Here is a 26,816-nt window from a genome sequence, read left to right as displayed (position 1 = left end):
GAGGCGGGCAGATCACCTGAGATCAGGAGTTCAAGACCCGCCTGGCCAACATGGTGAAACCCCATCTCTACCAAAAATACAAAAATTAGCTGGGTGTGGTGGTGTGCGCCTGTAATCCCAGCTACTCGGGAGGCTGAGGCAGGAGAATTGCTTGAAACCAGGTGGCGGAGGTTGCAGTGAGCCAAGATGATGCCATTACACTCCCAGCCTGGGTGACAAGAGCAAGACTCCCCCTCAAAAAAGAAAGAAAGAAAGAAAAAATCTTTCAGTCTTTAAGTAACCCAAGTGGGAAAAGTTTTGCAAAGCAAGTTATGTGCAACATTTATCCGCTTTCTTAAAAATAAATATTCACTACAGAAGAACCAAGAACCCTGTATTACATAAAAGTATAAAGAAGTGAGGGCTCAGCCATATTCCACAACCAAAAGACAAACATTTAACATCCTGGTGTACTCTCCATTCTTCTCTCCTGTGTACGCTGCAGCTGCACTTCTACATTAGATTAGAAGCATCTTCCCTACCATAAACAGTCCGCCTCATAAACAGCAGCTTGAATTGCTAAAGAATATTTTATGGTCTGAATAATTTCATAGAATTCTGAGTGTTTTCATTTAGCATCTGTGATAATAGCAGGCCGGGCAAGGTAGCTCATGCCTGTAATCCCAGCACTTTGGGAGGCTGAGGCAGGCAGATCGCTTGATTCCAAGAGTTCAAGACCAGCCTGGGCAACACGGTGAAACTCCATCTCTAAAAAAATACAAAAAATTAGCCGGTGTGCTGGTGCACGCCTGTAGTCCCAGCTACTTGGGGAGCTGAGGTGGGAGGATTGCTTGATCACGCCACTGCACTCCAGCCTGGTGACAGAGTAAGACTCTGTCTCCAAAAAGAAAAAGAAAATAGCAACAGATTTTAACTCCAAGGTTAAAATTTTTGTTTTCTAACATATTCCCAAGAACTGAAAATGGGAACCAACTGTGAGTTGAATTTAGAGTATTTTCTGTGTAATACTTCCTCTAATACATATGCAGACATTCTCTCAATTTTAAAAACATATTAAAATATCAAGAGGGCCTAGAAATGGTACCCTGAAAGGAAGTGTTCGGTCCTGTGTCCTCTTTCCAAATCAACACCACAGCCCTTCATCACCTGAAAACTTTTCCCATCCATGATAAAGTGATGATCTCTGATGACCTCAAACATGGGAGAAAACAAGTCTTATCCAAGCTCAGAAAGCAGAGTCGAGGTTGAAGTTAGAGCTCGATGGCACTAGAAACAGACATCTGCGCAGGCATGAGTGCCATTCTCTCCGTCAGAATCAAGAGATATCTTTCATAGGACGCTCTCTTTGTTGTCCCTATGGGCTTTCCTTGCAACTGTTTTCTAAAAACTAGCCTCTAATATTAACACAAAATGCCACCAGCAGGTAATTTAACAACCCAACACTGCACTACTACTCAGCAATGCAAAGAAATGAGCTTTCGATCTGTCCGATTACATGGGTGCATCTCAGAATGGTTATTCCAAAAGACAGGAGCCAGACGGAACGGAGCACCTGCTGCAGGAATCCAGAAAATGCACAGTGACCTACGGGGTCAGAAAGCAGCTCCGTGCTTGGGCTGGGGACACAGGCCAGAGGGAGAAGATGGCAGGGGGCACATAGATGATGCTTCAGGAGTGTTGTTTGCTCATCATCTGCTCTACAGTGATGGTTTCATGAGGGCGGGAGCTCTCTGACCTTAGGACTTTTCAGATGAGCAAATGTGGTTTCCTTTCTGGTCAGACTCCAGACCCGGGGAGATGTAGGCAACAAGAGAGATGACCAATGGCTCAATGCATCCAAACCACAGAGGATGATGGTTAAAAAACCGCACCCCCATCCTGCCGCCTCGTTGCTATGGAAACCCAACAATACCCACTTGGGTTTGCCCACCTAATACACGCAAAATAACTGTTGGGGTCAAGCACACCAATTCGGAAGTGACAGAAACAACACTCCTGTACTGTGTGACCTGATATTGCTCAGCGATGTGTATCTCAACACCCAGTGCCACCTGGTGAAATTTCAGTCAAGAAAATGACACAGCTCTTTTCATTCCCCCAACTCTCTTGCTTGGTTTCTGATTTCCTTCCCTGTGTGACTAAAAGTGCATCCCAGCGGATGGTTTCTCTCACGTAGAACTGAAACCTCTGAAGGTGGCCCCGAGAATGTGTCAGCCCTCTGTGGTTCTCCTGTGGCAAGTTTTCCTAGCAAAAATCAGGCAGGAAGGGGTATTGTCTTCAACTTCTCTTATATAGGCTTTTTGTTTTTTGCTTGCTTGCTTACCCCAGGTCTTTGGATGAAGCCATGCTGAACTTGCTGTAAAAGTCTGCAGAAGAAACAAAGGCCATATACCACATACTATGATGAGTTCCTCACTACTGAGATACTTTCCTGCAGATTACCATAACCCCTCCTTCCTTAACAGTCAAGGCTTGATCTACTATACGGTAGGGATTGTGAATTCCAGGCTCCCTGCAAGTCCCACATGCAGGCATTTCTTAAGCAGTCTTCAGCTGCCATGGGTGTTGGCAACAACCCAATCCCAGCCAGCTCGTGACCTTAAAACTCCTGATTTAAGTCTTGAGCTTGCTCAGTGCTCTTGCTCCCTAAGGAAGTATTCAGGCCTACCCAATTCCAGCTGTTCTGACTGACAGTGACCCCGATGCTCCAGTGGCCTGATCCATACACAGGGGCAGGTGCCGCCACCATCTGAGGCTGCAGTGCCCTAGAGAAGGCACCCTGCCTGGCCCAAGAAGGATCTGGGGAACCTGCCAGACATTCTGTTGGTCAAGTACATAGGGCCTGAGCCAGTAAGGACAAAAGGGTGAAGGAGACCCACCCAACCACGAGGAGCTGGGCACAGGGGCATGAGGCGACATCCCCAATACAGCAGATCAAGCACGCAGCCAAGCCCAACACAGTCTGGCCACCTGGTGCTGTCTCCACTTGGCCAAAGAGAAAGCCAAGCAAGAGAAGGGCCTCAGAGTGCAGCCCAGCGCCCACTCTCCTGTGAGCCTCCCCGCTACCAAACAGGGTTGCTTCCTATGTTCCTTCTGCATGCTGCCCCGTTGGCAGGGCAGGATGGGACACATGCACACCGCACGTTTTGTCTTCACGAGAACCAAATGGAGAACATGCTTCCAGAAGCCTCTGTTCCTTGAGCTGTCAATTTAAGGAAGTTGGAGATTTTTGTCCACATGACAAGAATTGACAGTGACTTCCTGAGGTCACAGAGAGGCAAGATGAAACACATTTTTAAAATATTTAGCTTATTAGATTTTTTTGAACAATCCTATGCTAACGATCCGTACTTACAAGTGACAGAGTTGACATTCTCAGGATTTACGCAACCAGCCTCCCCACAAACCGCAGAGCTGGTCACTCCCAGAGCTGGGATCCCCACCCCCACCCCGGTGTGTCTATAGGAGTGGGAAGCACTCTTGTCAGGGCATGGGAGAGCAATGAGATCGTACAACAGCTGACACACTGGTCAGCACTATGTGGTCGATCCGCACCACGGACCAGCACTTGGCACTGGAAGAGAATGGAGTACCGATATCACCTGCAATGTGGAGGAATCCCGAAGTCACAGAACACCACACACTGCAGAGTCCACGGACAGGGAGTGTCCAAAAGAGGCAAATCCAGAGACAGAAAGGAGATCTGTGCTTGCCTGGGGCTGTGGTGGGAACTGGAAGGTATGGCTTAAAGAATACAAAGAATCTTCGGGGCGTGATGAAAAGGGTCTAAAATTGGATCATGATGAAGGATGAACACCTTTGAACTCACTATAAATCACTAAACTATATGCTGAGAATGGATTAATTTTATAGTAGAGAAGTTGGCCAGCTACAGTGGCTCACACCTATAATCCCAGCATGTTGGGAAGCTGAGATGGGAGGATTATTTCAGGCCAGCAGTTCAAGACCAGCGTGGTCAATATAGTGAGACCCTGTCTCTTAACAAAAAGAAAGAAAAGAAAAAAAAAAGAAAGAAAGAAAGGAAAGGAAGAAGGAGGAAGGAAGAAGGAAGGAAGGAAGGCAGGAAGGAAGGAAGGAAGGAAGGCAGGCAGGCAGGCAGGCGAGCGGGCGGGCGGGCAGGTACGCAGGCACACACGCACGCACGCACATACCTCAAACTGTAAGAGAAAAACCGTGGGAGGGAAAGGGAGAAGGAGGGGGTAGAGAGGGAGAACAGAGAGAGAGGGAAGCTGGGGGGCAGACTGAGGGTGAGGCAGCAGGGCAGCTACAGAGGGAGAGAAGCAGGGGCACATGGACATTGCAAAGTTGCTAAAGCAGGCCCAGAAATGTTCTGAGAGACCTCCAGCTCCAATCTGTTGAGCACTGCCTACGTGTCCAGCCATCTCTGAGGTCCTGCAGACTCCAGACACAATGCTGCCAAGGGTTCCTCTCTTAGAGAGGAGAAAACTGAGGTTGAGCATGGCCCGCTTTTACCCGAGGTCAGCTGTCCACAAAAAGAGAAGCTCGGAGAGGAGAGGGGGCCCTTTCCACTCCCCACTGCATCGTGCAAAGCCGGCGGCCTTGGACCTGGGCCAAGGCTGGTCTGGCACCCGGGTCTGCTGCCTTCCCCTCCCCACTCTCCAGGTCTGCAGATGCCTTCACGTGGGCTACACGTGGCTCAGGAAAGGTGCTCAGGGGTGCGAAGAAGCTTCCAGGCTCAGCTCCTCAGCAGGGTTCTTTACTTGACAGTGAGAGGCTCTAGAACTCTAGCTCCAATCCGCTTTCCTCAGGGAACCTCTGTGTTCAGCCTCCAAACAAAAACAAGAGAAAACTGAGCTGGGCGTGGTAGCACACAGCTACTCTAGAGATGGGAGGATTACTTAAGCCCAGGAGTTGGAGGCTGTAGTGACCTATGATGGTTTCACTGGACTCCATCCAGCCTGGGCAACAGAGCAAGACCCTGACTCAAAACAACCAGAAAAACCAAAACCAAAACCATGAAGAGAGCCAATAAAGACAGCTAAGAGCAGTGCTGGGCTTCTGGACCCAGTACTCCCCTAGGGCAGGGCGGGTGCTCTCCCAAAGCTTTAAAAGTTTGGTTTTCTGGCTGGGAGCAGTGGCTCATGCCTGTAATTCCAACACTCTGGGAGGCCAAGGCGTGTGGATCACCTGAGGTCAGAAGTTGAAGACCAGCCTGACTAACATGAAGAAACCCTGTCTCTACTAAAAATACAAAGAATTAGCTGGGCGTGGTGGTGCATGCCTGTAACCCCAGCTATTCTGGAGGCTGCGGCAGGAGAATCACTTGAACCCGGGAGGTGGAGGCTGCAGTGAGCCGACATTGCGCCACTGCACTCTAGCCTGAGCAACAAGAATGAAACTGAGTCTCAAAAAGAAAAAAAAAAAAAGAATTGTCCTGGCCCATGCTGGTGCTGAAAGCACAACCCTTCTCTGGGGTATACAATAGTCTATGCTAATGCTGCTTTTCTTCATTTTGCTTTTTGCAGCCAGTCCCTGTAAGACGGTAGAAGAATTCACGTTTTCCTAAACCCTAGTGTGGCTGCATGGTTTCCCTCGATTGCCCTGCGTTCTAATGTGCTTCCAAGGGGATGACGCTGCTGCTGCTCTTGCTTTGTTAGAACAGCAAGGCTCAAAACATTAAAACTGCTGGACAGGGAGGGGTGGGAGGGGGAGGGAAGAGAGGGAGACAGAGCCCCAGGAATTATTTGCCCCATAAGCATCCGGCCATGCATATATTCAACTGGCCCCTTCTTCCTGTGGACTTCTGGTCCTCCAGGCAACTGCGAAGCACAGGTTCTCTGCCCTGAAGGTCCAGTTTACTGACTACCAGTTTGAAATGAAAACATGAGGTCACTCAATTTGCAGTCAACACTGTGTAGTGTTTTTTCCCATCAGTGAGTTGTTTTCAAGGTGAACACAATGAAACCTACTTTACATAAAGAAAAAAATTCTCTGTAAGAATCTCGACATCAGAATCAATGAGGATGAACAGGGATCCTCCTGACAGGCACCTTGACTAGGACACAACAGCACCACGTCCTGATGGAGTACCACCTGTTTCTGCACAGTGCCAGGTGCTGGGTGAAGTTTCAGAACAAAGCCAGGGCAAAGCTAAAATGTGGGCTCTGCAGCAGTAATCAGACCCTGCAGGCACGGGCAGTGCACCTTGCACACACCCCTCTCTACCCGGCTCAGCTCCCTGACAAGGAAAACACAGGTGGGAGAATCTCTTGAACCAGGAGATCAAAGTAACAGGTGAACCATGATTGTGCCACTGCACTCCAGCCTGGGCGACAGTGAGATGCTCTTTTTTTCTTTTTTTCTTATTATTACTTTTTACTTTTTGTGAGATGCTGTCTCAAAGAAAATACATACATACCTACATACGTACGTACATACGTACATAAGGTAGAGAAAGATGAGGAGAGGAATGGCCAAGAGCACTGATGAGCCACACCAGATGACTTCACAATGAGCCCATGGCTGACCCTTGACATTTTCCAGGTGAAGTTCCACGTGCTGCCTGGGCAACACCGGAGCAAAGCAGTGAGTGCCGAGCTCTGCCTCCCTGTTTCCGAGGAACTCTGCCTCCCTGTCTTGCCAGCTCAGTTCCGCAGGCACCTAAACAGAATTTTGCATACGCACAACATTCTGGAAGACACGCAGCACCACACGGAGTATCTGAGCCTCTCTCTTCATCCAGTAGGTTCCTCCCTCTGGAGGACACCACCTCCTTCCGACAGGTTTCCCCAGCACTCCCCTGGGGCGTGGGATTCAACCCATGCTAGGGCCACACTCCTTGGATAGGGTGACAGGTCCAGGGCTGCAGCTCTGGGCTCAGCACCACCGCCACACTGAGATGGCGCCCCGTTTGCTCTGGGGGCCGTCGTGCGCACTGGCAGATGCTGAGCTTCGCCCACAAATGCCAGTAGCACTACCCCATCTTATGACAACCAAAAACACCTCTGGACATTGCCAAATGTCTGGGGGCTAAAGTCACCCCCAACTGTGAACCACCAGTGTATCTGGGAACCTCAGCGAGGCTTGTCAGGGAGGAACATGTCCTTCCTTTGAGGCTGCAGACCTGTAGAACATCAGCCGAGAGACACGTGTGGCCCTGTGGGAAATCTGCTGGGGAACTAGGCCAGCAGGAAGGAGACTGTCGGATCTCAGTTGGGGTAGGACAGGGAGACACAGTGGGTCCTCCAGCATGCCTGAAGCTCCTCAAGGCTTTCTAGCTGGGGAGTTACTGCAGTCCCTCTCCCACAGAAGCTAATGGTCTAGGCTGTGTTTCTGTCACTTGCAACCAAAGTAGCTCTGGCTGTCTGGAGTTTTCTGTTATGTGCTCGTGCAGGCATGCGCATGCACACACATACACACACACACACAGTCTACTTGTGTGTCTCTTCATTGTCAGTGGAGTCCTGCAGTGCTCAATATCCTAGTAACTAAGTGTTTAGTTACGAGGTCCCTAATTAGGGGGTCCGATGTAGGGGTGGGGTAGCTGAAAATGTGTACAGCGATTCACAATATACCTTTAAACAAAAGTAACCTGAAGAGCAAACATCTCCCAGTATTTTGACTCATTTTCTTCGTGATGACCTAGGAGAAGGTTATTTCCAAAATGTTGGGAAAGCGTGGAATTCTGCCTTGGAAAGGAGAGACTGCAGGTCACTACACTAACAAAAAGGCCAGAGAGAAAACTGCAAAGAAGTGTATTCATTTCAACACGGGGCGATCACAGTGACAAAACGCCCACTCTGCAACGCGGTGGATTCCCATTACGGAATGAGGACCAATGTGTTCCCACATGCAGACAGTGAAGGGGCTCAGGGATGCTTGCTCTGAGCTGCGGCTTTGTTCCGTGTGTTATTTCCTAGTCAACACAGTCTCAAGGCCACCTGCAGTTTTCCTTTTCCACAAGGACGTGAGAAGACATTTGTTAATAAGCAGAAGGAAAACCCTTTCCATTGTGCTGGCGACTCCCTCCTCCCATCTCATCTCCCCCATGAGGGCCAGGTCACAGGAAAACCTTTGCATGTGGTCACTTCCTGCTACGGAAACCAACACAAATAAGTCCTCTGTTTTCCTCTGACCCATTACAAAGTAGATTTCTACTACTCCCTAAACACAAAACAAGAAATATCAAATATCTGAGGGTTTGACTTTGGCCAGAGGAACACCTGGTAGACCAGCAAGCCAGGGGCCATCAGAGAAGCTGACTCAGAGTGAGGTGAGCCCGTCCCCCACCGTTACTCCTGCACCCCTGCAAGTTGCACACATGTTAGTGTTCAACAAGCAAGCCCCAGGACACTCTGACCTGCAAGGGAGCTCAGCTGTTTCATATGCAGGATCCCGCTGGCTCTTCCAGTGTGCTGGGGTTCTCCCAGCTCCAGCCCTGCCCGCTCCCTTCCCCATATGCCCACTGATTAAACAGTTTCCTAACTACTAAGCCTGCGTGTGCCACCTGGTCACGTGCATTCTAGTTCAAGAGAGCCAGCACATGATTCCAAAAGACTTGGCCAAGAGATGGCCACAGGACAGCATCCTGAACCCCTCAGGATTGGAGTTTTCCTTTCCACTCCCCACCAACCTAGTCACATTCCTTGACAAACACAAAGTGCAAGACAAGCCAGGAGAAGTGTGTAGCAGAGGGAGGGGCTTGGCGGGGTGGTGGCGACACAGGCATTGGGTGTTACCTCCCTCCCATGCCAGAACCAAGTTCTGAGGCTGGATCCCTGGCTGACCCCCAGTGTGCAGGCCTAAGGAGCTCCCTGCCTCTGGACAGGCACCCCTGGCTCTTCTAGGTCTTGCCAAGGTTATCCTCCCTCTTCAAGGACCAAACTCTCTTAAACACCTGAAGCAAACATGAGTGCAAAGAGAACACACAAAAGAAGGTGAGACGACCTTAACTAAGTTTCCCTAGCATGCCCAGCCCTAAGGCCAAGGGAAGGATGACACATTAGGGAGAATCTGATTGTAGACAGCAGTGGCTCCTAACTGGCGTGTGCTACGGACTGAATGTGTGTGTTGCCTGGCCCACAAAACCCATATGTTAGAATCCTGATCGTTATGGTAACAGTGTTAGGAGGTGGGGCCTTAGGGAGGTGATTAGGTCACCAGGGTGGAGCCTCATGAATGGAATTAGTGCCCTTATTAAAGGGACCCCAGAGAGCTCTGTTGCCCCTTCGACCATGCATGGATACAGCAAGAAGGCCCCGTTTGAACCAGGAAGGCCTCACCAGACACTGAATCTGCCACACCTTGATCTTGGACTTCTAGCCCCCAGAACTGTGAGCAAGAAATGTCCAATATTTGTAAGTCAACTGGTCTATGGTCTTTTGTCATAGAAACCTGAACAGACTAAGACACAGTGACTGTGGTCCCCATCCCCTAGACACTTGGCAATGTCTGGAAACAGTTTTGGTTGTCCTCATCTGGAGACAGATGCCAAGATGTAGCTAAAATATCCTACCATCCACAGAAAATCCCCCACAGTAAAGAATCATCCAGCCCCAAATGTCAATAGCGCCATGTTGACAAACCACATCTACGGCACTAACCGGCTAGTTCAGTTTCCCCTTTGTAACAGTCTTTTCTGACAAAGGTCAGTGTTTTCCTCAGTTTCTCTTCCCACTCTCCTGTGTGTGGCTCCCTGGGTTCAACCTTAAGCCTTCCTCAAACGCACAACAGAACCTGGCTTCTCTCACCTTCTGCCTAAACTCAGAACTCACAGGCACCTCTCGTCAGACCCATGCATTTATCACATAGTGTTAAAGTCTGGCCTTTGCCAACAGGCTGAATAGTTATCTAAGAAACCAGGGGTTCACTTGAGACCCTGTAACAGCTAAACCAATCCATTTTCTTGGCCACAAACTGCCTTCTTCCAGGTTACTCTTTGGGTAAAGAATGAGGATTATCATTCTCTGTGCCGGAAATTCATTGGGTTGCTGTTTACAATTCAGCTGACCCCACTTCCAAGACAGATGGCTGTGGCAGATCAGCAACTCAAGGCAGCAAGAAAATTTGGGCAATCGTCCAGGCACCAGCACTCCCCCTACTCCGTGTACATGGCAAAAGGAGATTCAAGCAGTTAAACTCATAGAACCAGAAAGTAGAATGGAGGCTGCCAGGGGCGGAGGGGAGTGGGGAATAGCAAGAAAAGCTTATTTCTGCTGGGCGCGGTGGCTCACACCTGTAATCCCAGCACTCTGGGAGGCTGACGCAGGCAGATCACCTGAGGTCAGGGCTTTGAAACCAACCTGGCCAGCATGGCGAAACCCCATCTCTACTGAAAATACAAAAATTAGCCAGGCGTGGTGATATGCGCCTGTGGTCTCAGCTACTGGGGAGGCTGAGGCAGGAGACTCACTCGAGCCCGAGAGGTTCGCACCACTGCACTCCAGCCTGAGCAACAGAGAAAGAATGGAAGGAAGGAAGGAGAAAGAAAGAAAAGAAAAGAAAGAAAGGAAAGGGAAAGGGAGAAAGAAAGAAATGTATTTTTCACAGCCTGGAGCTGGAAAGTCCAAGATGGCAGCATAATTAGGTTCTGGTGAGGGGTCTCTTCGGACTGCAGAAGGCCTTCTTACTGTGTGTGAGAGAGAGACACTTGCAGCGCCCAAGACATGCCACTGTGAGTGTGAAATAATCTGATATATTTTCTGAAACCATTAGCTAATGATCCTGTAACATAAATAAGTAAACTGGGCCAAAATGCTCTCCTAAAAGCATCAACTGAACCTGAAACCTGAATAATATTGCATTAGATCTGAGTCCTTGGTTTTCTCATCCTGAAAGCATGCATGATAAATAATCTTTGTACCTACCCCAACTAGACTGTCATCATGAGCATGTTCAGAACATTCAGCCGCAACCGGCAGGTGTGTGTTCTGTTTCCAATCTGAATCATACTTTCTATCTGGCTTAGAAATAACCTTCGCTTGTGAGTCACCTTCAGCCAACCACAATTTCTCAACTTCCAGATTCACCATCCTTGTTTTCATGTATTTAAAAAATGCCTTGTACTAGGACTGGCTCCCAGTCTCTTGGCTGTAGAATCTCAATGTGTCCCTGCCACCCTATGGGCTGAAAAGGAATCAGAATGTGTACGGATCAACAGCAGCCCCCCCATCATGACTGGGTATCACTGGAACTCCAGCTCCAAAGGATGGCTCTGGTCCTCGTCACCATGAACCTCTGGGGTCAGCTCTTAGTCAACGAAGCAATCACACCTACTGTAAGGGTACTGGGAAAGTGGGGTCTCTGACCAGTGCTGCTGGTAATAGCTAGCATGTGTAGACTGTGGCCACAGTTACTCAAACAACCCCAGGGCCAGGCACAGTGGCTCATGCCTGTAATCCCAGCACTTTGGGAGGCTGAGGCAGGTGGATCACCCGAGGTCAGGAGTTTGGGACTAGCCTGGCCAACACAGTGAAACTCCGCCTCTACTAAAAATACAAAAGTTAGCTGGGTGTGGTGCTGCATGCCTACAGTCCCAGCTACTCAGGAGGCTGAGGAAGGAGAATCGCTTGAACCTGGGAGGTGAAGGTTGCAAAGAGCCAAAATCGCACAACTGCACTCCAGTCTGGGCAACAGAGTGAGATTCCATCTCAAAAAAAAAAAAAAAAAAAAAAAAAAACAAAAAAAAAACCCAAAAACAAAAAACGACCCCAGGAAGCATCACCTTCTCAACTTTAGATATGTGAAAATTGTGCTCAAAGGTTTTAAATCCAAAGTAAATCAACACAAAGGATTAGCACCTGGTTTTCTAACTCATAGATAGTACTATGGTTCTTATGCTACACCCTGCTGAGGCGTCATTTGCCTGTTCAAAATAGAAATAACTGTTGCCTTGCCATTTGTAAAATCATATGCGTGGATGAAGAGATGGATAGACAGATGTCGATAAAGGTAGTCAGGTAAGCTAGGTGCAGTGGCTCACACCCGTGATCCCAGCACTTTAGGAGGCAAGGCTGGAGGATTGCTTGAGCCCAGGAGTTCGAGACTAGCCTAGGCAACATAGTGAGACCCCATCTCTACGAAAAAATAACATTAACTGGGCGTAGTAGCATGAACCAATAGTCTCAGCTACCCAGGAGGCTCAGGTGGGAGAGCTGGAGGTTGCAGTGAGTTAAGAGAGCGCCACTGCTCTCCAGCCTGGGTGACAAGAGCAATACTCTGTCACTAAAGCAATAATCACAATAAGAAGAACAAGTTCTTCCCTGGAACACATATGAGGAATGGATAAGAGAAAGTCTATCAAGCTAAGGTTCCTGAACACCAGCCTATGATCAGAAGCCTCTGGAGGGCCCTTGAAATGGTTTGGCTCTGTGTCTCCACCAGATCTCATCTTGAATCATAATCCCCATAATCCCCACATGTGGAGGAAAGGACCAGGCAAGAGGTAACTGGATCATGGGGACGTTTCCCCCCATGCGGTTCTTGTGATAATGCACGAGTTCTCACATGATCTGATGGTTTTATAAGGCAGTGTTCCCTGCTCTTGCCTGCTCTCTCTCTCTCTCTCCTACCACCATGTAAGATGTGTCTCTTTCCCTTCCACCATCACTGTAAGTTTCCTGAGGACTTCCTAGCCATGTGAAACTGTAAGTCAATTAAACCTCTTTATAAATAACCCAGTCTTGGGTAATTCTTTATAGCAGTGTGAAATCAGACTAATACAGCCCTAAAAAGGCAGGACTGGGGCAGGGCCTGAGCCTCTGCATTTTGGACAAGCTCCCAGAAAAAGCTGATGCCACTGATGGGAAAAACAACCTTAGAGAAGCCCTGCTGGAAAGCATTTAGCCTGGCACCTGCCAGGTCCTTAGCTAGTACCCCATATAAGGCAGCTCAATCACCCTGACCCAGAAGGGCCCTGTTCTCTCAGCGGAGGAAGGCCTCCTCCCTCCTCCTTGCTCCACCTCTCCACACAGCAGCACCACTTACTTTCCCTGCATGACTTGGGTCTATTGGTCTCCCTGCTCCCCAAGGCAGGAGAGTGTATTCTATACTCCCTGAAGCTCCTTTTGCTTGAAAATCCCTTGGCCTCAGCACAGACTACCTTTTCCCTTTCTGTGACACCTTGGCCACCAGAGCCTGGCCATGGCTTAACCTGATCCTCTATCCCAAACCAGAGAGAACCAATGTGGCCCCCTCTTCAGCTCGAAAAACACACCCGTTCATGAAATTCAGGCAGGCCCCTGGCCGGGGGGACTCAATATTCACCATGACCTTTGCAGAGAATGCTTGGTGCCTGTCTGCTAACCTGCCAACAAGAGTCAAGGCTAGCTGAGCACCGTATCTTATTCCTGTAATCCCAGCACTCTGAGAGGCTGAGATGGGAAGATCACTTGAACCTGGGTGGTTGAGGCTTCAGTGAGCCCAGATCACATCACTGCACTCCAGCCTGGGTGACACCATAAGACCCTGTTTCAAAAAAAAAAAAAAGAAAGAAAAAGAAAAGAAAAAGAAAAATGTCAAGGCTAACATGTAAGACCATAACCCTCCATCCAGGCTGCACTGGACTCTCCTGGTGCACTTTAGAATCACTCACACCTGCCCCTGCCCTCAGTCTCCTGACTTACCTGACCTCACGTGCAGCCTGGTCATCAACAGTGCTTCGCAGCTCCCCCCAGGTGATCTGAATGCACAGCCAAGGTTTCACCACTGCACTGGAAGAATGGAGTCATCCTCCTTCTTTTATTTAATTGAGCACAGAGTAACACTTCCAGGGTCCTGGTTTCAGCCTGGTCTTAAAAGCTGACCAGAGGCCCAAAGACTCAGCATTCTCTACCACTGTCCACCTTTCAAAAGCATTTGATCCTTAGTGCATTTTCCCCAATCTTGTTCATTCTTTGAAAGTTAAGAATGGACACAGTAATCTTTTCTTTTGTTAGTATTTTTGTATTTTTATTGAGACGGGGTATCTTTCTGTCACCCTAGACAGAGTGCAGAGGCACAACCATGGCTCACTGCAGCCTTGACTTCCCCAGGCTCAAGTGATCCTACCACCTTGGGCATGAGCCACCACACTCAGCTACACCTTTTGTATTTTTTTGTAGAGATGAGGTCTTGCCATATTGACGAGACTTGTCTTGAACCCCTGGGCTCAAGCGATCTCTCGAGTCAGCCTCCCAAAGCACTAAGAATACAGGCGTGAGCCACCACACCCAGCCGCTTTTGTTATTGTTTTTAATTGATGGATAAGACCTGAAGCTGAAGTTACTCTTAGAAATAGAGATTTAAAAAAAAAAAAAAAAGGAAAATGATACCTGTCAAAAAAGGTTATTTAGAATACAATTTAGATGTCCCAATAAACTTCTAATATTCAGAAGGCTCCCACCTATGTCACCTGAGCCCAGCGGCGAGGCATGGAGGCCAGGTTATTCATGAAGAGCACGGTTTCAGGTGACCACAGACTCGCTTGCAAATTCCAACGTGCAATAACAAGGTCAGGGGAAGAAAGGTGCCCGGTGAATTTGACAAAGGTCATGATGGCATAACACATTCACTGAGAACCAGAACTATGGCAGATGCTGGGCAAGGTGGTGAGACGTTAGCCCCGGAAGAACCCGGCCCACTCAGTCAAGCCGTGGAATTGCTACTGTGGGAGGCATACGCACCCACCCTGGGTGGGGGCTCTCACAGCTGCAGGAGGTGGAGGCCCAGGCAGGCGTGCTCCCAACTGTAGCCACAAGTGGAGTCACCCGGAGGGCTTCAGACATACCCAGAGGTTCCGGTGGAACACACAGTTGTGTGTCGTGTTGGGTGCCCGGAAGCACAACAGGCCACAGATCCACTGGCTTGCATTCGAATGCCCAGGACGCCCCTCCAGCTTTCCACCCTCATTCTTCCCAGGGAGCTCCAGAAACTGGCTAAGAAGGGTTCATGCAGCCTCAAACAGGCAACTCGAATGTGCAGTCAGGGTCCACAAGGCTGTGGGAGAGGGAAGCAGCTATCTTCCTCACTAAAACACAAACACACACCCACGTATGGAACCATAAATGCAGCTCAAGCACCCAGCGTCCAATAACAACTCAAGGCCAGGGAATGCCCATTTCCCAAAGGCTGTGCAGTCTGTCCTTGACACTCAACTTCCTGGAGAATGAGCTACAGACAAGGTTGCATCTTTATCAGTGTGGATGTAAACATGGGAGGAGGAAGGGAAGTTACAATGTCACTTTCTCTAAAATGCCAGATCATTAATTTTGTCAGCCCCAACTGAATTTATGGGAACAAAATACCAAAACAGATTCCCATCATGTTGTGAGAACCCAGAAAGTCTTAGAAGTTAAAATGTCATGCCGTCATGGGATTACTGGTTCAAATATTGCTTTCTTGACGCAAGGACTAAGCAGCACAGTAAACAGGGGCTCTACTACGGAGACAGTCCTGAGGCAATCACCCCAGTGCAGGAAGCTGGCTGGAAACACATTCTTCAGGATCCCTTTCATTTTTGTCCAAGAACAGTCTATTACTTTTCCTTTAATATTGAGCTGCAAAGAGAATTTTTTAACCACTTAAGCTATTCCAAGCACATATTATTCCATAACCTTTGTCTTTTGATATTTAGGGATATTTTTTCAAAGTTCCGAATGTAAGAAGAGTGACCTTTCATCCAGGAGAAGTACTTCCTGGCTTACTCCACTACATCTGAAAACAAGATAAGTAGAAGGAAAACTGCTTCGCCCTTTCAGGAAAGCAAACCCAGCACCCCTGCCACTCCCTCCACAATCCTGAGTCCATCTCGAGATGGGGGTCCCAGGGAGCAGGTCGCCCAAGTGCCCCACAGGAGATGCCTGGGAACATTTCTCTCTCTCTGCGCTTGCCAGGTACTCAACCATAAGTGAACATCCTGATGGAGAAAACAGCCATGTGAACCTGCCCAGCCCAGCTAAGACCCTGCACAGTTCAAAAGGGCACCACGCCTGTGTGTCGGCTGTGTGTCATGTCAGGCTCCCAGAAGCACAGCAGGCTACAGATCCACTGGCTTGCATTCCAATACCCAGAACACCCCTCCAACTTTCCACCCTCATTTTTCCCAGGGAGCTCCGGAAACCAGCTAAGAAAGGTTCATGCAATTGCTGTGGTTCAAATGACTTTCTTTTTTTGTGGGGAGGGGGAGGAAGAGAAGGGCAAAATCTATGGAATGGAAGATTTCTAGGTTTCCACATTCCAGCTTACATGTTCTCTTTTTCTTGCTAGAAATCCATGACCTTTTATTTTATTTTATTTTATTTTTTGAATGGAGTTTCAGCTCTTGTTGCCGAGGTTGGAATGTAATGGCATGATCTGGGCTCACTGCAACCTCCATCTCCTGCGTTCAAGTGATTCTCCTGCCTCAGCCTCCTGGGTAGCTGGGATTACAGGCATGCACCACCAAGCCCAACTAATTTTTTTTCTTCATATTTTTCATAGAAATGGGGTTTCACTATGTTGGCCAGACTGGTCTCAAACTCCCGACCTCAGGTGATCCGCCCACCTTGGCCTCCCAAAGTGCTGGGATTACAGGCATGAGCCACGGCGCCCAGCTGACCTTTTAATTTTTAAGCTGTTATTTAAACTAAAAAGACTGGGGGAAAACCCAGAATGTAAGTGAGCCTCATTCACTTAATACCCAAATGTTGTTTCTTCAGCCGCTGCAGCGGCTCACGCCTATAATCCCAGCACTTTGGAAGGCTAACGCAGGAGGATACTTTGAGCCCAGCCTGGGCAACACGGCAAAACCTCATCACTACAGAAATTTTAAAAATGAGCCAGGCATGATAGTACATGCCTATAGTCCCAGCTACTCAGCAGGCTGAGGTGGGAGGATCGCTTGAGCCTGGTCGGTGGAGGTTGCATGAGCCGTGGTTGCGCCACTGCATTCCAGCCTGGGCAAACAAGCGAGACCCTGTCTCAGACCAAAAAAAAAGAAAAAAAAATGTTGTTTCTCCATGTAAATCTGGAGCATAATTCCATGATTATTACCAAAAACAAAACGAAGCAAAAAACAAAAATTGCTTTGTATAGATCCTGCCTTTTCCTGGGAGAAGTAACTACTACGTGATTACGTTTTTCTAGTACACTATGCAATTTTACATGCATTGAAGACATAACCACAAAAATAAGATCTTACTATTTATGGTGACAATTCAAATAAAATCTTATGGTTAAGAATAACATGAAATCAGCAGAGACAAGAAGATCACTTGAGGCCAGGAATTCCACACCAGCCTGGGCAACATAGCAAAACCTTGCCTCTACTAAAAATTGAAAAAATTAGCCAGGCATGGTGGTGCAAGCCTGTAGTCCCAGCTACTTGGGAGGCTGAGGCAGGAGGATATCTTAAGCCTGGGAGTTCGAGGCTTCAATGAGCAATGATCATGCCACTCTACTCCAGTCTGGGCAACAGAGTGAGACCTTGTCTCTAAAAATATAAAGAATAATTCTTATTCTCAAAATTGAATTTTTCCAACAAATTGCTTTATTTACTGCACAAGCAGTTAGGACAGGGTATCAAAGACCCCCACTGCCAGTGTTTGCTGGGAGTCCTCAGAGAAGGGACAGAGCCCCGGGGAGGCCCAGCTCCTGCCCGGAGGCACTGAGCACACCTCCTCCAGTTCCTGGCCCTAAGCAAGCATGCTGAAGCAGCCCCAGCCGCACCTGGGCAGAGAGGAGCCGAGTCTGCACCAGATGTAGCCATTCCCTCTGCAGAGCTTTCTGGAGCTGCTACCCGCCCAGCACTGAGCCAGGACTCCCAGGACTGATCCCTGCTCAGCTCTGGCCTCCCCCAGGCAGATGGGAGGGAGGGAGAGAGGGAGAGACAAGCAGTCATGCACAGATGCACACATGCGTTCAGGCACCAGGATCCTCCATCCCTGCACCTGTGCACATACTGTGCCCTGGTGGTACCATTCACATCCCTTGATTTTTCTCTATCACTACTGGTAGCACAAGGCTTCCCAATTCTTCCCTGTAACTCCTATACCCATTTGCCCTTCTGCTACAAGTGGTCTCTGCCACCACACCCTGCTCAAAAGTCTTCCATGGCTCCCACTGCCCTGGAGCAAGGCCCTGACTCCTGCCCACCTCACGCACTGCAGCCTCCTCCCCGCTTCCCCTGACCTGCAGGCTGCCACCAGCTCCCCAGCCCAGGGGTCCTTCCAGCCACATGCCCTGGAGGAGCACCGTGTGAGTTCCTCCCTCAATCGGGGATCACCTCACCACTCTGGGGTGAGGCTCCTTAAAGAACACCCACTCTTTCCCAGGCCTGTCTGCTCCTGGGTCAGATCCAGCACCAAAAAACACAGCTTAGTGCTGATTCCTGTGACAAGCATTCAGGGCCACGGAAGAACTGCCCCAGGATGGGCTCTAACAGGGGCCTTTAGGGTCAGCCTCCTCTCAGTGAGGTCTCCACAATTCAAGAATAAGGCTGAACACACACTTCAACGCATTTCCTTTTTTAAATAACTGCTTTCTTGAGTATAACTCATACACAATAAAATTTGCCTTTTTTTTTAAAGTATACAATCAAAGGGTTTTTAGTACATTCACAGAGTTGTGCAACCAGCACTCTCTATGTCCAGAACAATTTCATCACCAACAGAAACTCCATGCCCACTGGCAGACCCTCCCTTCCACACTACCCCCGCTAACCACCATTCTGCCGCCTCTGCGTATTTACATATTCAAGATATTTGATACCAATGGATCATACAGTATTTCTCAACCCATTTTCACGTCAAATACTAAATACAAGTTAGGAAATGTGGTGGGTTGGATGCAATATTTATTACAACTAATAGGCTTCAAAATCTCAGAAATTCCTGGGTTTCAAAACACACATTACATGTAGAAGAAAAGAAATAAATCCACCTTCCCAGACCAGGTACCATAGGTAGAGTCCACAATAAGCTAACAAAAAGCCACACCCACTCCCATTTTCCACATTTACTTTCTCCTTCTTGCAAAATACCCCTCCCAAGTCCAGGCTGTAGTTTGAAAAACTTCCCTGACACCTCCCTCGTGTCCTCTACTGGTTTAGAGAAGTGCTGCTTTAGAAACTGGTTCTTATTTCAGTGTGTAGAAAACCATCTGAGCCAGTTGTTAAAATTCAGGTTCCAAGGTCCCAGCAACCGTGATTCTGAGGTTTTGCACATGCTAATTAGAATACAAATGGCAGACAGACTATTTGCATACAGGCCACTGTAGAGCAGTTCTACAGAGAACTGCTCTGCTGTGTGGAGCCAGCATCAGCATCACCCAGATGATTCCTGACCAACTTCTGCTTTGGGATTCAGTAGGTCAATTTTCATTGCTACTAAGTTTCCAGGGAATACTGACGCTGCTGGTCTGGGAACCACACTTTGAAAACCACTGCTTACCAAGGGCAGCAAGCCCCAGCCAGCATGCCAATTACTGCCCAATGCCTGCTTTCGTAAATAAAGATTTATTGGCACACAATCCTTTCATTTACATACTGTCTATAGCAGCATTCATGCTACAACAGCACAGAGGAGTAACTTGGCCCACACAACCAAAAATATTTACTCACTGGCCCTTTACAGGAGTCTGCTGACCTCTAGTTTGCAGAGGATCATCCAAATATTAGAAATATCCTGACCATGTCTATTGTCAAGTCAAGTCTTCTGGTACTTCATACAGATTTCAGAGGAGGGAGGACATGTAATTTTATTAAAACCTAAGGATTTTTTCAAAAGAAAAAGGAAAACCGGGTGTGGTGGCACATACCAGGAATCCTAGCAATCTGGGAGACCAACGTGGGAGGATTACTTGAGCTCAAGAGTTTGAGACCAGTCTGGGAAACAGAGAGAGACCTCATCTCTAAAAAAAAATTTTTAACTAGCAGGGTATGGTGGCACACCTGCAGTCCCAGCTACTTGGGAGGGCTGAGATGGGAGGATTGCTTAAGTCCAGGAATTCGAGACTGCAGTGAGCTATGATTGTACCACTGCACTCCATTATCGGGGTCAGAGCAAGACTCTTGTCTACTTAAAAAAGGGTGAGGGAGGAATTCAGGCTGTTTCTAGAAGCTGGAAACTGGGTGGGAGAAGATGGAGAGGATGGAGGGTGGGCCACATGTTGAAGACCCAGTTGCAGAAGCCTCTGTGGGCCACAGGGTGGTGTCAGCTTCAGTCCATGTATGATGAGACTCTACTGGAGAACTCCTCATATTTAAAAAAAAAAAAAAAAAAAAAAAAAAAACTGCAATAAAATAAATCTTGAAGCTTGAAAAACATAATCTGGAAAAAAAAAAGTTAAAAGGGGTGGAGGGAGCTGCGCACGGTGCCTTGCGCCTGTAATCCCAGCACTTTGGGAGGCCTAGGTGGATGGATCACTTGAGGTCAGGAGTTCAACACCAGCCTGGCCAACATAGCGAAACCCTGTCTCTACTAAAAATTTTTTAAAAGCTGGGTGTGGTGGCAGGTGCCTGTAATCCCAACTACTCTGGAGGCTGAGGTAGGAGAATATCTTGAACCCAGGAGGTGGAGGTTGCAGTGAGCTGAGATTGTGCCACTGCACTCCAGCCTGGGCAATACAGCAAGACTCCATCTCAAAATAAATAAATAAGCAAACAAATGAACTGGCGGGTTGGACTCAACGTGATGCCTGCTACAAACAAGGTGACAGGAAAGCACAAAGGACAGCACTTTTCAAGTCTGGGGGAGCAAGGAGGTCCTCACCAGAAGAGCTGTTGGACAGCTATTAGTACCTGTATTGGGGAAACATAACATACAAGCAAGAAGCTTAAAGCCTCAGTGGCGAGAATTTTTTCACGTCAGAGACAGAGAACTCTTGCAGTCATTTATGTCATCCCTTCTTCTCCAGACAGAAGATACCAAAAAGCTGCAACCAAAGATCTCTTCATCTTATTGATAAAGCCACTAATGAACCAAAAAGTCTGTCAACGTTAACCACAGCATGTCAGACCAGTTCTATCACTATAAGATGCCCAATCTGATTGCTAAGGTTCAGGGCAAAGGAAATGGAATCAAGACAGTTACAGTCAACATGATTGACACTGAAAAGGCCCTTAATCAGCCTCCAACGTATCCCACCAAATATTTTGGTTGTGAGCTGGGAGCACAGACCAAGTTTGATGCTGAGAACAACCGTTACATTGTCAATAGATCTCATGAGGCGAATAAGTAGCAAGACATGTTGGATGGATTCATTAAAAAATATGTTCTCTAGGTGGATCCAAGATAGCCCAGTAGGAACAGCTCTGGAGTGCAGTTCCCAGTGAGAACAATGCAGAGGGTGAGTGAACACTGCATTTCCAAATAAGTTATTACTGCCCACAGACCAGGAGATTCCCAGGCTGAAAAGCACCACGAGTTTCCAGCACAGCTGTTTCAGCCGGTGCAGCAGGTTTCCACACAAAAACTCACACAAATCTGGGCAGCTGTTTCAACTGGTGCCTGGAACGCCTGGGAGACAGAGCAGCCTATTTGACTGAAAAAAGGGGGCTAAAACAGGGAGTCAGGTGATCTGGCTTAGGGGGTTCCCACCCCCACAAAGACCAGCAATCTGAAACTCTCTGGATTGAGAGTTTTGCAGCAAATGCAGCTGAACCCGGGATGGTCCAGCTCTATTGGGGAAGGGCATCTGCCATTACCGAGGCAGTTCTAACTATATCTCTGTAAACAAAACCACAAGGAGGTTCATACAGCAGCTGGGCAGAGCCTGTGGTAGCTCAGCAATGCCTCTGCTGGCAGACTGTGACTAGGCTACCTCCTTGCTGGGCAGGGCACCTCTGAAAAAAGGCAGCAGCACCTCAGGAACTTATAAATAAAGCCCCACCTTCCCAGGACAGAGCACCTGGGGAAAAGGCGGTTATGAGTTCCGCTGCAGCAGACTTAAATGTATCTGCCCAGTAGCTCTGAACAGAACAACAGAGCTCACAGCTCAGCACTTGAGCTCCTATAAGGGACAGACTGTCTCCTCAAGCAGCTCCCTGACCCCTGTATATCCAAAGAGTCACCTCATAAAGGAGAGCTCAAGCTGATATCTTGCGGGTACCCTTCTGGGAAAAAGATAACAGAAGAAACTGGCAGCAACCCTTACTGTTCTGCAGCTGCCACAGGTGATCCCCAGGCAAGCAGGGTCTGGAGTGGACCTCCAGCAGTCCTACAGCAGAGGGGCTTGACTATTAGAAGGAAAACTAAAAAAAAACAGAAAGAAATAACTTCATCATCAACAAAAAGGATGTCCACTCAGAGACCCATCTGAAAGTCACCAACTACAAAGACCACAGGTCGATAAATCCACAAATATGGGAAGAAACCAGTGCAAAAAGGATGAAAACACCCAAAACCAGAATGCCTCTCCTCCTCCAAGGGATCACGACTCATCAACAGAAAAGGAACAAAGCTGGAGGGAGAATGAGTCTGATGAATTAACAGAAACAGGCTTCAGAAGGTGGGTAATAACAAACTTCTCTGAGCTAAAAGAACATGTTCTAACCCAATGCAAACAAACTAAGAACCTTGTAAAAAGGTTTGACAAAACGCTAATGAGAATAAACAGCTTAGAGAAGAATATAAATGACCTGATGGAGCTGAAAAATACAACACAAGAACTTTGCCGAATCAACCAAGCAGAAGAAAGGATATCAGAGACTGAAGATCATTTCAATGAAATAAAACGAGAAGGCAAGATTAGAGAAAAAAGAGTAAAAAGAAATGAACAAAGCCTCCAAGAAATATGGGATTATGTGAAAGACCTAATCTACGTTTGATAGGTGTACCTGAATGTGATGGAGAGAATGAATCCAAGCTGGAAAACACTCTTCAGGATATTACCCAGGAGAACTTCCCCAAACTAGCAAGGAAGGCCAATATTCAAGTCCAGGAAATACAGAGAACACCACAAAGATATTCCTCAAGAAGAGCAACCCCAAGGCACATAATCATCAGATTTACCAGAGTTGAAATGAAGGAAAAGTGCTAAGGGCAGCCAGAGAGAAAGATTGGGTTACCTACAAAGGGAAGCCCATCAGACTCACAGTGGATCTCTCCACAGAAATCCTACAAGCCAGAAGAGAGTGGAAGCCAATATTCAACATTCTTAAAGAAAAGAACTTTCAACCTAGAATTTCATATCCAGCCAAACTAAGCTTCATAAGTGAAGGAGAAATAAAATCCTTTACAAACAAGCAATTGCTGAGAGATTTCATCACCACCAGGCCTGCCTTACAAGAGCTCCTGAAAGAGGCACTAAACACAGAAAGGAACAACTAATACCAGCCACTCCAAAAATGTACCAAATAGTAAAGGGCATCGACACAATGAAGAAACTAATGGGCAAAACAACCAGCTAGCATCAAAATGGCAGGATGAAATTCACACATAACAATATTAACCTAAAATGTAAATGCGCTAAATGTCCCAATCAAAAGACACAGACTGGCAAATTGGACAAAAAGTCAAAAACCAACAGCATGCTGTATCCAGGAAACCCATCTCACATGCAATGACACATGTAGGCTAAAAATAATGGGACGGAGGAAGATTTACCAAGCAAATGGAGAGCAAAGAAAAGCAGGAGTTGCAATCCTAGTCTCTGATAAAACTACACTTTAAACCAACCAAGATCAAAAGGGACAAAGAAGGGCATTACATAATGATAAAAGGATCAATGCAACAAGAAGAGCTAACGATCCTAATTATATACGCACCCAATATGAGAGCACCCAGATATATAAAGCAAGTTCTTATCGACCTACAAAGAGACTCAGACTCCCACACAATAATAGTGGGAGACGTTAACACTCCACTGTCAATATTAGATCAACAAGACAGAAAATTAACAAGGATATCCAGGACTTGAACTCAGATTTGGAGCAAGCAAACCTAATAAACATATACAGAACTCTCCACCCCAAATCCACAGAATATACATTCTTCTCAGCACCACATCACACGTACTCTAAAACTGACCACATAATTGGAAATAAATCACTCCTCAGTAAATGCAAAAGAACAGAAATGATAACAGTCTCTCTGATCACAGTGCAATCAAATCAGAACTCAGGATTAAGAAACTAACTCAGAATCACACAACTTCATGGAAACTAAACAACTAGCTCTTGAATGTTGACTGGATAAATGATGAAATGAAGGCAGAAATAAAGATGCTCTTTGGAACCAAGAAGAATGAATACACAACGTACCAGAATCTCTGGGACACATTTAAAGCAGTGTCTAGAGGAAAATTTATAGCAATAAATGCCCACATGAGAAGCAAGGAAAGATCTAAAATCGACACCCTGTCAACAAAATGGAAAGAGCTAGAAAAGCAAGATCAAAAAAACTCAAAAGCTAGCAGAAGACAAGAAATAACTATGATCAGAGCAGAACTGAAGGAGACAGAGACACAAAAATACTCTTCAAAAAAAATCAATAAATCCAGGAGCTGGTTTTTTGAAAATATCAACAAAATACATCACTAGCCAGATTAATAAAAAAGAAAAGAGAGAAGAATCAAATAGATGCAATAAAAAACAATAAAGGGGATATCACCACAGATTCCACAGAAATACAAACTACCTCAGAGATTACTATAAACAGCTCTATGCATACAAACCAGTAAACCTTGAAGAAATGGATAAATTCCTGGACACTTGCACCCTAACAAGCCTAAACCAGGAAGAAGTTGAAACCCTGAATAGACCAATAACAAGGGCTGAAGTTTAGGCAGCAATTAATAGCCTACCAACTAAAAATAAGCCCAGGTCCAGATGGGTTCACAGCCAAATTCTACCAGACATACAAAGAAGAGTTGGTACCACTCCTTCTGAAACTATTCTCAACAATCCAAAAAGAGGGAATCCTTCCCAAATCATTTTATGAGACCAACATCATCCTGATACCAAAACCCAGCAGAGACTCAACAAGAAAAGAAAAAGAAAACTTCAGGCCAATATCCATGATGAACACAGATGCAAAAATCTTCAATAAAACACTGGCAAACCAATTGCAACAGCACATCAAAAAGCTTATCCATCACGATCAAGTAGGCTTCATCCTGGGGATGCAAGGCTGGTTCAACATATGCAAGTCTATAAATGTAATTCACCACATAAACAGAACCAAAGACAAAAACCACATGATTATATCAACAGATGCAGAGAAGGCCTTCGACAAAATTCAACAGACCTTTATGCTAAAAACTCTCAATAAACTAGGTATCGATAGAACGTATCTCAAAATAATAAAAGCTATTACGACAAACCCACAGCCAATATCATACTGAATGGGCAAAAACCGGAAGCACTCCCTTTGAAATCTGGCACTAGACAAGGATGCCCTCTCTCATCACTTCTATTTAATATAGTATTGGAAGTTCTATCCAGAGCAATCAAGTGAGAAAAAGAAATAAAAGGTATTCAATTAGGAAAGGAGGAAGTCAAATTGTCTCTATTTGCAGACAACATGATTGTATATTGAGAAGACCCCATCGTCTCAGCACAAAATCTCCTTAAACTGATAAGCAACTTCAGCAAAGTTGCAGGATACAAAAATCAATGTGCAGAAATCACAATTATTCCTATACACCAATAACAGACTAACAGAGAGCCAAATCAAGAGCAAACTCACATTCACAATTTCTACAAAGAGAATAAAATACCTAGGAATGCAACTAACAAAGGATGTAAAGGACCTCTTCAAGGAGAACTACAAACCCCTGCTCAAGGAAATGAGAGGACACAAACAGATGGAAAAACATTCATGCTCGTTTAGGAAGAATCAATATTATGAAAATGGCCATACTGCCCAAAATAATATATAGATTCATTGCTATCCCCATCAAGCTACCTGTGACCCTCTTCACAGAACTGGAAAAAAACACCTTAAACTTCACATGGAACCAAAAGAGAGCCTGCATAGCCAAGACAATTCTAAGCAAAAAGAACAAAGCTGGAAGCATCATGCTACCTGACTTCAAACTATACTACAAGACTACAGTAATCAAAACAGCATGGTACTGGTACCAAAACAGACATATAGGCCAATGGAACAGAACAGAGGCCTCGGAGGGAATGCCACACATCTACAATCATCTGATCTTTGACAAACCTGACAAAAACAAGCAATGGAGAAAGAATTCTCTGTTTAATAAATGGTGTTGGGAAAACTGGCTAGCCATGTGCAGAAAGCAGAAACTGGACCCCTTCCTGACACCTTACACTAAAATTAACTCCAGATGGATTAACAACTTAAACATAAGGCCTAACACCATAAAAACCCTAGAAGAAAACCTAGGCAAAACCATTCAGGACATAGGCATAGGGAAGGACTTCATGACTAAAACACCAAAAGCATTGGCAACAAAAGCCAAAATAGACAAATGGGATCTAATTAAACTCCAGGGCTTCCGTACAGCAAAAGAAACAATCATTAGAGTGAACCAACAACCAACAGAATGGGAAAACATTTTTGCAATCTACCCATCTGACAAAGGGCTAATATTCAGAATCTACAAAGAACTAAAACAGACTGACAAGAAAAAAACAAACAAACCCATTCAAAGGTGGGCGAAGGACATTAGCAGACACTTTTCAAAAGAAAACATTCATGAGGCCAACAAACATATGAAAAAATGCTCGTCATCACTGGTCATTAAAGAAATGCAAATCAAAACCACATTGAGATATCATCTCACACCAGTTAGAATGGCAATCATTAAAAAGTCTGGAGACAACAGATACTGGAGAGGATGTGGAGAAATAGGAACACTTTTACACTGTTGGTGGGAGTGTAAATTAGTTCAACCATTGTGGAAGACAGTGT

At 46.5% G+C, this 26,816-nt stretch overlaps 1 protein-coding gene across 3 annotated transcripts in view; it reads right to left on the bottom strand.

Moving 5' to 3' along the window:
- Window positions 1–26,816, bottom strand: part of SHROOM2 (shroom family member 2) — a 165,103-nt gene that overhangs the window by 116,957 nt on the left and 21,330 nt on the right. The window lies entirely within an intron of this gene.

The sequence above is a fragment of the Saimiri boliviensis genome, chromosome X, assembly GCF_048565385.1.
Source record: "Saimiri boliviensis isolate mSaiBol1 chromosome X, mSaiBol1.pri, whole genome shotgun sequence".
In the NCBI taxonomy this organism is placed as follows: Eukaryota; Metazoa; Chordata; class Mammalia; order Primates; family Cebidae; genus Saimiri; species Saimiri boliviensis.
Note: the sequence above shows the minus strand (reverse complement) of the source record. Positions and strands in the feature narration are given on the sequence as shown.